General features: G+C 39.2%; 1 protein-coding gene across 7 annotated transcripts in view; it reads right to left on the bottom strand.

The window, feature by feature from the left end:
• Positions 1 to 12,563, bottom strand: part of DLGAP1 (DLG associated protein 1) — an 866,754-nt gene that overhangs the window by 543,571 nt on the left and 310,620 nt on the right. The gene's annotated exons all lie outside the window — the stretch shown is intronic.

The following is a 12,563-nucleotide window of genomic DNA, read 5'->3' as shown; positions in this document are numbered from 1 at the left end:
CAGTGGCCACGTGGAGAAGGATTTAAGGAAGAAGGGACTATCTGCATCTCATTCAATGAGAAATCATAGTCACAAACATAGGGGACACTATTAAACTATCTTGAAATGATCAGAAACAATATTGCTATCTTTTTTTCAGAAATACATTATGTGACATTGTTTGTGTCTTAAGGCAACTGATTGCCTACATTCAGATTGTGTACAGAAAGACCATTATGTACCCAGGTTACCAGCTTCAGGAACAACTGCATGCGTGTGTGTGTGTGCATGTGTGTGTGTGTGTGCAGGCGAGAGAAAAGACTTCTTAGACATTACGGAAACCATATGTTGGCTCTTTGTGCTTACGTTGTTTAGTCTGTCACAATCATTTTATGCCACATGACAAATGAAAGAAGAAATAATGAGATTTGAAAAGGAAGTTTATAAAGAGCTATAATATTTTAGGTAGAGGGTGGCGAGTGTGTTTTCAAAGGGCCAGATGCAGGCATAGAAAAGTCCTAGGAAAGAGTGCCAAGAGGCCCTGCTTGGTTGGACTGGCTAAATATCCCAATGTCTTACTAGCCACAGGCACAGAGTTATACAAAGCTAAATCCCTTAACTGTGTCTATTGACTCTGCACCACTGTTAGAGGAATATTTGTCAAACATCTTATTTTTTAAATGTGTGTGAACACTTCTGGCATCGAGGGGAAAGCTGGCATGGATGATCCCAAAGTTCCCAGCCAGCTCAAAAAACCCTCTGATGCCAAAATTTAAATTATAATACAATTACTAATATCTGGCAGAATTTCAAGAGCCGTTCAAATGTTGTTTTATGACTTCTTTTTCCTGGCTTAACATTTGTGCAAATTCTAGAATGCTAATTCCCAAAGCTTGGCAGTATGAACAATAATTGACTATTTCCTAGTCACTCTGCAATTGCTTTCTTTTAATTGAGGATGAATTGGTACAGCATGTAAAATCTGAAAACTAAAAATGGATGCTTTAGCTGTAGACAAATCACTTTTTCATTGAAATGAGTCGACCACCACTAAATAATAATTCTGCTTTTATACATCAGTCAGTGAATACCTTCGGCTAGACTTCACACAATCATTAAGAATACATTCATTGACCATCTATTAGGACTTAAAATCAAGACTAGGGTATAAAAATACCTATTAATTGAGGGAATGAACCTAGACTCTGAGTCATGGTGTCTGGGTTCAAATTCCAGCTCTGCCACTTACAAGTTTGACCTTGGGGAAATAACTTTCTGTGCCTTCCTTGCTTATTTGTAAAATGGGGCTAATAATAATAACACCTATTCCACACGGTATTATAAGAATAAGTTGATATAGCCTTAAAGTGAATGGGATAGAACCTGTTACACGGTCAAGTTTCAAAAGAAGTTGATAGTATTATTTCCACTCTATTTTCATTCTCCCGGATCTGATAGTTACCTGGCATACAAACATCATATAACTCTAGGGCAAAAATGGCCTTCTAAGAGAGCCTGACAGTGTACTGATTTCTGGCCAAGAGTACTCAAAATCCTAAAGTGTCTTGCATCCAAAATGAAATGAAGAAAGGCATACCTTCTTTTATTGTGTTTTGCTTTGTTTTGCTTCCCAGATAGTGCATTATTTTTACAACTGATGGTTTGTGGCAACCCAAGTTAATCAAGTCTACTGATGCCATTTTTCCAACAGCATTTGTTCACTTCAGGTCTCTGTGTCACATGGTGATAATTCTCACAATATTTCAAATATTTTCATTATTGTTACATTTGTGCAGATGATCTGTGGTCAGTGATTTTTTTTGATATTGCTACTACAACTTACTAAAGGCTCAGATGATGATGAGCCTTTTTTTTAAAAAAAGCAATATACTACCTTTTTAATTAAGGTCTGTATGGTATTTTTAAGACATGATGTTATTGCATGCTTAATAGACTACAGTATAGGGTATATAATTTTTATATGCAATGGAAAACCAAAAACCTTAAGTGACTTGCTTTATCATAATATTTTCTTTATTGCAGTGGTCTGTAACCAAGCCCAAATATCTCTGAGGTATGCCCATAATATAAAATGAAGATTTGTTAATATAAATAAATCAAGCACTTCTATTTGCTTTGTACAATACATTCTGTATTATGAGGCACACAAAAGCCTTGGGGAAAATCCTTGTAATCTAGGAGTTTAAGTATTTTTACTACAATAAAAGATACAAGCAGATAAAGGCAACTGATGTACTCATTACATATTTATTGAGCATTTACTAGGTATCAGGCATTGGTAACACAACAATGTTGCTGGCATAATATGGAGAGGGAAGTTACCTCAACTCTGTGAGCCTTCCTTACCCATCTTTGAGATGGAGTTAGAAACATCTCACCAAGATTTTGTAAGAATCAAGTGCGACTCATTGCACAAGGATCTGAAAGACAACACGGTCTCAAACAACCTAAAAGCTCTGAGGAGAGGCTATCAGGGTACCGAGGAAGGGCACACTCTTCCAGGAATGTGACCCCAGAGAAGCACCTAGAAGGAGATGCATGAGGCAGAGAAATTCATTAAGAACATTTTCGGCAGAGAGGACAGGAAATGCCATATGGCCAGAGCTTATGAGGGGGAGAGAGACAACTTCCAGATTCGAGTTCCTCTAATTCCTCCACCATCTGACTGTGTTTCTCCCCATCCCCGGCTTAAACATCTTGAATAAGCTTTAGTCCACTGGTGAGATCAAGAGAACTTCCATAATCGAATCTCAGTTTACTCAGCTGCATTTCCTGGAGTCTGATCACCCTCAACTCATTACACGTGGCTACAGAAGGTGCCATGCAACAATGCCCAAGGGCTCAGCTGTTGGAGTTAGACTTTGCTATTTAGTTGCTATGACCTTGGAGGAGTTATTCTAACTCTTGAAAGATTCATTTTCTTACTTGCAAAGGAAGAATAATAATAGCACCTACTCTTTAAGATTGCATATAGAAATTAAATGACATAGCACACTTAACATAATGTCTGGTACACAGGGACTTATCAAATACTAACTTATGGAGCTCCAGGGATCAGATCCAAGCCAAAGTTGAGACCTAAGCCACAGCTGTGGCAACACTGGATCCTTAGCACACTGTGCTGGGCCAGAGATCGAACCCACCTCCCAATACTCCCAAGATGCCACAGATTCCATTTTGCCACAGCAGGCGCTCCCCAAACACTAACTATTAAAAATATGCATGAGAATTGGCATTTTGAGGTTAATTTAAGGACAGCTTGCATAATGGGGTTTTGGAATGAGGTCACTGTGAGGCACAGACCTCTGTAAGGTTGCTAGTGCATTGGCTGAGATGGAGGCAGGCGAGTGGTGGTGGAGACCGCATCAGGAAGGGATTTGAAAAAAATGACCAAGACCTAGGGATGGGCTGGATAAATAGGAATGGAAAGATGACTCTAAGATTTTAACACTGAGCTAGTGGTGGTCCTATTTTTAAAAAATGAAGAAGCCACATGAGATGGGTTGACTGAATTCATCATTTCACAACTTATAATTATACAAGCTCATAAAATAGATGCCATATTTGAAAGAAATGGCTAAATTTAGAATTAGGATGTGACCACGTGCTTTGTATTTGCTAAGCTGAATCCTGGAACTTTCTTTTTATCCTTCATGACAAAAACCATCCCTGTTCTCCTGGGTATCTTTGCATTTTTCTGACAAAGACTTTCTCCTGGACTAAGGACTCAGGATCCTCTATGACTCAGGGCCTCCCGCTCAGGCTCAGGGTCCATCCTGGTTGGTCTTGCATCGCCCAGTTGTAGTAAGACTCTAAGTCAGTTTAGACAGAACCACCCACCCTCCATAACTGATCATCCTTGATATCTGATCAAATTCTTCATCTCTAGCAAGAATCCTGTTAGGTCTGTTTAGTCAGAATCTTCTCTTACTCCTGATGTTTCTTCTTAGTAATTTCCATCCACTGACTCCTACCTCTGCTCTTTGGCTGCAAATCCCTACTTGTCTACATTTTATTTGAAACTGAAACCACCTCTCTATTGAGGTCTGCTGTGCCCTACCACAATAGTCCTGAATAACTGCTTTAACCAATGTCTAGGTCTGATTTTCTTTCAACTTCTCAGCTGATTCCTTCTTCTGCCCCTCAAAGGAGGGACTTCCCTGGAGTTCAATCCTTAATTCTTCCCTTTGTCTGTTAACTATCTCCCTGGCATGAGGAGTTGGCGGGGGTAGGACTCCTCTTATTGTTAAAATCCTATTGGAACTCAGGCCTCTAGTTTACCTGCTCAAGGCACCTCCATTCATATTCTAACTATGCAAAATTTCCCATACCTAAAAATAGGTTTGAGTGAAAAATAACGACAATGAAATTATCAGGAAAGGAGCAGTAAGTGATAGGTCAAGGAAGAGATAAATTATTCAAGCTTTCCATGCCAATGCACACATTGTTTCGTCAGTAACGTGTCTGAAGTAAAAATGGATAAAAATATATGAAACCCTCCCTGTATACTTCATGAAATATTTTATGTGTAACATTTAGAGTTTCTTGATCCCCAAAGATTAAAATACATGCCCAATTAAGACCCACCATAAGTTTCAGTTTGAAACATTTGAGTTTCTTATTACTTAAGACCCAGGAAGTCTTTGATTAGGAAAGCTGCCTTGCCAGGAAACAAATTTTTTTTTCCCAGGGGACATAATTAAAGAGGGCAATGCTGCTGAGAGCTGTGTGTGCCAAAGGCTATATGCTGAATTTGTCAACAAATACAATGCCTTCATGGAGAGGAGAAAATATCTCAGCTTTTCTACAGTGAATCTTCTCTGCATGTATTACACGCAAAACCCGCAACACAACACTGCTAACAACAAAACTCAAAACAAAACAAAACCCTACATGGGGATTGGCTGCTGCAGCCAGAAACCCAAACGTATTAGCAAACAGTAGAGCATAATGTGTGATCATCACACTCTGACTGTAATCACTGGACCAGCTGAGCATTCACATAATTAGATGGGTAACATGGAACTTCATTCAACAAGTTCATTCAAATTCATCAAAGGTGACGGGGGAGTCATCTATCATTTCATAGATGACTCCCAGGTTTCCAACTAAAGCAACTGGATAGATGGGTCATGGAGACATAGATGGGGTAGAGGAGGTTGGAGCGGATGGGAGGAGGTGTTTATGGGTGAAGTGTTACAAATAAAGAGTTTGACATGATTGTGAAATCCTAGTGGATGTTCTCCATTTCTATACAGAGGAACCTCACTCAACATGATCAATAATTCAGGGCTGGGTTATTAGAGGGGATGAATTTATGGTAATAACTCAAACTCTACCATTCTTGTTTTGTGCTGGCTATTTAAACACTGAGCAATTATTTAAATCTATTTTAATTTGATTTGAATTTTCCCCTAAATCCACTGTCCAATTGGCAACACCCTTGCTCCTGAATCTTAAAAAAAAAAAAAAAAAGGGTAATCCTAGCCTTTTGTCCTGCTACATAAGTTATCTGTAAAAGGGAGGCTCTTGTGGTGTAGTGGGTTAAGGTTCAAATATCATCACTGCTATGGCTCGGGTTGCTGCTGTGGCGCAGGTTTGATCCCTGGCTCAGGAACTCTCATGTGTTATGGGTGCAGCCAAAAAAAAAAAAAAAAAAAAAAATTTTGTTAAAGATCAGCTCTTTGCTTTTCACCTGTATGACAACCATTAGGGTCAGATATTGCAGGAGGCAGGTGGCTCTGATGGCCCAGCTGTCTCAGTTTGTGCTCTGCTCTGCCACATACTAGCTCTGTTCTTTGATAAGATTTTTGGCTTCTTTATGCTTCTCTTTAGTTTCTTCATCTGTGAAATGGAGAGTACATTTCTGTCTTGGTTTGTGGCTCAGTATATCATTTTAAAGACATATACAGAAACTTAAGAAGAATTGGTATTCTCTGTTGGGCTTCAAGGCCCCTTCGAGGAGATAGAACTCAAAGCCTCTGGCCAAGATAAGAATTCCCAGACCCTCATCATCGCCCCATCCACCTCATTGTAATGCTCCTTCCCCAACACCTGGAGCAACATGGCCTACTCCTTCCTGCCCCTACTGGAAAAGGAATGTGGCCCACTCCTCACCCTGCCCTTTCAGGGCCGTTATATCCCTCCCTCACCAAGCAATCAGCAAGTGAATCCTAAGACCCTTCTTTCCCCAACCAATCAGCAAGTCAGCAGGTGTATCTCCAGACCTCTCCTCTCCCTGGGTTATAAAAACAGACACGACCACGTGCTCACTGTCAGCTCTCCCTGATTATCAGGAAGTCATCCTGTGGCACGAGCAGCATTTCTAGTCTCAATTAACTCTTCTTTTTTTTTTTTTCACCCCAATACAAGTCCAGAAATTCTTTTTCTGACCCGCATCCAAAGACCATGACATTCTCCAACTATTGATTGAAAAAGTCCATTCATGGCCACTGAATGAGGCTTGTTAATGTGCATTCACATCTGCCATGTCTTCAGTGAGTTTCTGGTGAGCTGCTTCTATCGTTGAGAAAAATACCTTGAAATCTATGACTACGATGGTGGAATTGTTGATTGCTCCCTGAAGTGGTATAACATGTTCTCAAAGGTTAAAGATGAAGTCAGGTAACTCTGATAAAGTGCTTAAAACAATGCCTGGAAGGTGATGGAATATGCCACCCCAAATACGCCACTTTGGCCTAAGAATTAATGAGCGTCAAAGGCACTTGAAAAACAGCAGTTACAAATAGAACTTTGTTTTCTGACCTCCTCTTTACTTCCTAAAAGCAGAAGATAAAACTCCCATGTGAAAGATGCCCTCCCTGTACTAGGAGGAAAGGCACATTGTGATCAGAGAGGGAGCAGAGGGTGAGGTCTGTGCAAGGAGACCTTGATCAAATCACACTGGTTCTGCTACTTCCCTGGGTCTTTATCTTCTTATGAAGACCCCCATGTCACATAAAACTCATATTAAATAAATTTGTGTGATTTCCTCCTGCCGCTTTACCTGACATTCATTTAATTCTCAGGCCCAGCCAAAGATCCCAAGAAGGTAGATAGAAAATTATGTCTCCCCTGCATGGACCCAAACCTAAGTATTAAACATACGCTTTCTATCAGGTTTTTAGTCATAAATACATATGAACAACGACCTCAATTATTTGAAGTGTCGGAGAAAAAAGGCATCGTGTATCAGTATAATTATTTTGTCAAATTTGTACCCTACTTGATTTATAAATTCCCAGATAATACTGGAATGGTAAAAAACAATGACAACAACAAAACTGCAGCACTATTGCTTATTAAAATGGTTATCATCTTCTCCCTAAACTTAGCTGTTTTTTTTGTTTGTTTGTTTAGCCACACCTGCAGTATATGGAAGTTCCCAGGCCAGGGAATGAATCCGAGCCATAGGTGTGACCTATGCCAGATCCTCAACTTGCTGTGCCACAGCAGGAACTCCAAACTTAGCTTTTAAATAAATATTTGAGGTCAAAAAGTTTCTAGCACATGATAAGAATACAGTGGGGAGGAAATAAACTCAGTCAATAGGCCTTTCCTTCTTTTCTTTTCTTTTTCCTAATAATTCTCATCAAGCTGCATCTCTTTACTGCATGGTAAATGTTTTCCTTGGGTATTCTTATGGTGTCGACAAATACTAAAAAAAAAGGTGAGTTTGGGATAAACTCTATTATGCTCTGTTTTATAAGGAAATTATTTTATTATACAAAGAATGTTTTTATCAGAGTACTTAATAGATCTACTCATAAAAAAGGCAAACTTCAGTAATAATGTATCTATGGAGAAATAACTATACTACTGCGAACAAATGGATTGTCTAAGTAAACACTATCACACCATCACTTTCACCAGTATTTCCACCATGTGCTGTATGTGCGTATATATGTAGGTATGTGTATACAATATCTATATTTGTATCTATCTATCTATCATCTCTCTTAGAGCTTGGAACAGCCTTATTAGTGTGATTTTCATCTTGACAGTGATATGTCTCAGAGACACAATAAATAAATACAACATCCCACAATTAGATTTTAGTTATCTGAGAAGTGTCTAAAATAATCAATATACTCAAAGAGCACCAGCAGTTCTTGGCTCTAAATTACTTCCAATGTAAAAAGAAAGGAAAGTATAGAAGAATAAAATATAGTAAGCTTTATCTCAAAAGACATTAAATTGCAGAGGATTTATAGAATACTGAAATAGAAAAAAAGCCAACAGGATTAAATCCTCTGCTAAGATTGATGAAACAGTCCACCCAAATTTTATTGATCTGCTCCTAGGAAGGAGAAAGCTCTGAATTTCTGCTGAGGAAGGGCTGGGGTTAACTAATAGCCAAGTGACAGTTCAACTGCAAAAAAATAAATTAATAAAAAGAGCAGAAAAGTATTCAATACTTGCATGAATCCTGTAGGAAATGAATCATCTACTGACCAAAATTTAATTTCTTTTGCCTCTGGGTATAAGACTGCATCAGACAAATTGGCTGTAAACATAATTTTTCAGTGGACAAGAAAGAAAAAATAAGGAATACCTTTGAATTTACTGGAATCAGTATAAATCAAGAGCATATAAATATTTATTCAGACTAAAACTCTGTTTTGTTTTCATTTCTTTTTGTTTTTGTTTTTTGCTTTTTAGAGCCACACCCACAGCACATGGAGGTACCCAGGCTAGGGGTCCAATGGGACCTGCAGCTGCTGGCCTACACCACAGCCACAGCAACGGGGGATCTGAGCTATGCCTGTGACCTACACCACAGCTCAAGGCAACGATGGATCCTTAGCCCACTAAGCGAGGCCAGGGAAACAGCCCTCTTCCCCATGGATGCTAGTCAGGGCCATAATTTGCTGAGCCATGATGGTAACTCCCTGAAGAAGTCAGTGTTGATGAAAAGGCCTTGCTTGCTCTGTGTAATCACCCCCAGCGTATACAACAAGATGCCCTGTCTGCTCGAAAACCTATGTTGAATTTTCCCACTAGTCTTGCTAGTCTCAGATGACTAAATTATGGAGACATTTTCCAAACTGGATTCATCTTTTAGAGTCACAAATGAACATTTCTTAGCCTTGGAGAATTATAGTAGAGAAGGACAGGCTCTCCATGAACCTCGGAAACCATAGTTTGGACTCTGGTTCAGCTTAGATGCCTGTAGTGATCTTCACAGCTAGCTATGTTGAGCAGGTAAGTGCTAGATAGTTTTCAGATTATCCCTAGTCTTTAAAGTGACCTTGCAGATAGTTACAGCACAGCTCGCATTTTACAGATGAAGATACTAAAGGAACATAGGGTGATTCCATAAATTCTCCAAACTCATATTATTAATAAGTGAAAGAGCGAGGGTTTGAATGCAGATCTTTCAATACTCAAAACTCTGCTCTTTCAACTTTATTGCCAAATAGGTGCCATATTATTTGACGAACTGACTTTTCATACTGTTGTGTTTGATTTATAAATAGTATTTCATATAACCTGCATCCTGAGACTGTAAAATCAAGAACTGGAATGAATCCCTTAGGGACATTTATCCTAAATCCTTCTTTTTATAATGGAGGTAGCTAAAGCCTAAAGACTCCAGACAAGGACATATATCAAGGTAATAACAAATTTGGAACTAGATTCATTCCTTTATGCTTAATATTAGGCATGGCATAGCAGGATATGAAAATTTTAATTTTCCCCTGTTAAGGTGAAATATGAAATTCACTTTTAAAAGAAATTTTTGAGATTCATGTTTTCATTCATCACTATTTTTTTACGCTAATACATAATGAGGCTCTTTCAAGGGTGCACTTTGAAGCTAATGCCACTACAGAACCCATATCAGGAAAAAAAATGTTAGAACTGGGTTTAAAAACATACAGAATAAATTTCACACTGAGCTCTAAAGGTAGGCATTGAGCCCAATTTCTAGAATAAATCAAAGAGTAGGCAGAAAACAGACAGCAGGAACAGTTATTTTAGCAAGAAAAGTAGGATAAATTTACCAAGCCAATCATGGGTTGATGAATGCACATAAAAGATGCAGAGAGAAGATGTGCAACATTGATACGTGAACACATTTGAATGCAAGAAAGCAAAAAACCAGAATGCACAATTGGCCTAAATGGGAATAAACATGCAAATTATGCTGCAGCTGCAAAATTTAAACTCAAGGAAGAGACATTTGCAAAGCAATTTATTAAAAAGATGTGATTTCCTGGTTTCACATAGCCTCTGGCTCTTTTATAAAGTAAAATGTACAATTTCTCTTGGTATAAATGACCTCTCCCCCGTGTTGTACTCAATCAAAGAGCAAGAAGTCTTTTGTGAAAGACTGTGCTTATTAAAGAGCACAGGACTATTGATACCCAGACATTCAGGCTCTGAATACACAGTATTCCACCTAATCAAATGTCTGATATATTGAGTACGATTTTCATGTGAAGGCAATTAGTCTCTCCCTAATGGCATATGCCAGAACAGGTTCTTTGTAAGTGTTAAGATTCTTGCTGAAACCAACCCTTAGTTGTCAAATTTGTGCAGGCATCCCTCCCTCTCTTCTTCTTTCCTTCCTCCCTTCCACCCAGCTATCCATCCATCTATCCATCCAACCATCCAAAAAATATGTATGATTCTGTAACACAGCGGGGGATAACAAAATATATCACAAAGCTTATCATGGGGACTTTTATGACCTTAAGATGGTATCTGACGAAGACAGACCCTATTCTTAAATTAGTACACTTCTCCACAAGGGTGATGTTGGCAGCCTTTTTAAGGCTGTTACTCTTTGACTCTAACTGCAATGTAGAAATTATAGGGCCAGCCTGGACCCTTTGTTTTATAGAAAGATTCTCAAAGTAAGGTTTTTGGACCACCAGCAGCAACAAAGTCTGGGAACGTTTTCGCTATGCCAATTCTTGGGCCCTGTCCCAGACCAACCTATGCTTGAGAACCAAATGCATCCAAATCATGTAGATGAGTTGATAGATCACAGAATTTGCCTTACTGACCAAGGGTCTAGACCCATGGTAAGTGAAGTCAAGGAATCAAAAAAATAAGTCTGAAAACTTAGAGGGGCATGTTTTAAAGATTTGATGAAGAAGTTTGGACGGGAGTTCCCATCATGGCTCAGTGGTTAACGAACCTAACTAGGATCCATGAGGATTCAGGTTCGGTCCTTGGCCTCGCTCAGTGGGTTAAGGATCTGATGTTGCCGTGAGCTGTGGTGTAGGTTGCAGACATGGCTTGGATTGCCCGTTGATGTGGCTGTGGCCAGTGGCTATAGCTGCGATGCCACCCCTAGCCTGAGAACCTCCATGTGCCACAGGTACAGCCCTAAAATAGCAAAAATATAAAATAAAAAATAAAAATAAATAAAAAAAATAAATTTTCTGAGGCAAGACCAGACATGATCAGAACTTTTGTGTAAGGAGCATTTTAGAGCCTACTGCCACCACCAAGAGGAAGACGGTTGAGAAGCAACTGCACTGTTCAGGTGAGAAGCCAAAGTGATTGACTTTTTCCGTGATGACCTAGGGATATATCAGACCTCAAAAGAACTGGGGCCACTCGCTCAGTCTGGATGTGCTCTGCCCTAAGATGTATCTCTCCACTGTGGTGGGATTCTCTTCCTTCTCTAGTTTGATTCTGCCCACTCTGAGGATGTCTGCCTTGCCACCTGTCACTGCTTCCTTGGTTCCTCTGCTCTGCTTCCTTCTGCTGCCCTTTCCCTTCATCTCTCCATTTTCATTCCCTTAATTATAAATTTGCATGGAAATGTGCATCAGGTGAAATGTTTGCTTGTCCACTTGCTTTAATAGCTGATCCTTAAAGAATTCACAGAATACATTCCTCCTTTGCACAAAGGATCTTCTGGGTCACCACACAACCCTAGCCTTTACTTAGCTTTCTTTAATCTATTGAATGTCCTCAAGGTGGGGAAAAAAACTCCAATTCACTTTAATGTGTCAAATCTATTTTGCCAGCAGACCATCCTTGTAACTTTATGCTTGGACATGCATCAGTTAAGTCATACTTTTCACACAAATACTGACCCTGCTCATGGGATTGTTTCCAAAGAGGAAAGACAATAAATATATTTTTACATATCCACAGATACCTTCTTGTACAGAAATCAACATAATGGTGAGCAGTAAGGTATTACAAAATGTTATTCTATTATATCTCTAGTCCACTACTTTGGCCATACTTCAGGTCTTACTATATAATGGCAAAGGTACCTATGGACCAAGATGTACCTTTCTTTCACTTTGAACATGGACAATTTATTAAGGAAGAGGTTAGTTTTGAAACAGAGGTTGCTTTGCTCCTACGCCATTTGGATAGAACTCTCCACTGTCTTTAAAACACAAAAATAGTTCATTTAGGAGGATCATTGTGATTTAATTGATAATTGAAAATAAAGTGAAAAGAACTACAACAGACACCACTAGTGCCCTGCATCACACCCCCTTGGCCCACCTCTGATTGCTGCCTTGGCCAATTCTAGGCCAATTCTGATTCTCTTTGCCTTTATAGTGTCTATGACAAGAGACAAG

Source organism: Sus scrofa, chromosome 6 (assembly GCF_000003025.6).
Source record: "Sus scrofa isolate TJ Tabasco breed Duroc chromosome 6, Sscrofa11.1, whole genome shotgun sequence".
Taxonomy (NCBI): Eukaryota; Metazoa; Chordata; class Mammalia; order Artiodactyla; family Suidae; genus Sus; species Sus scrofa.
This window is presented reverse-complemented; position numbering and strand designations above follow the sequence as displayed.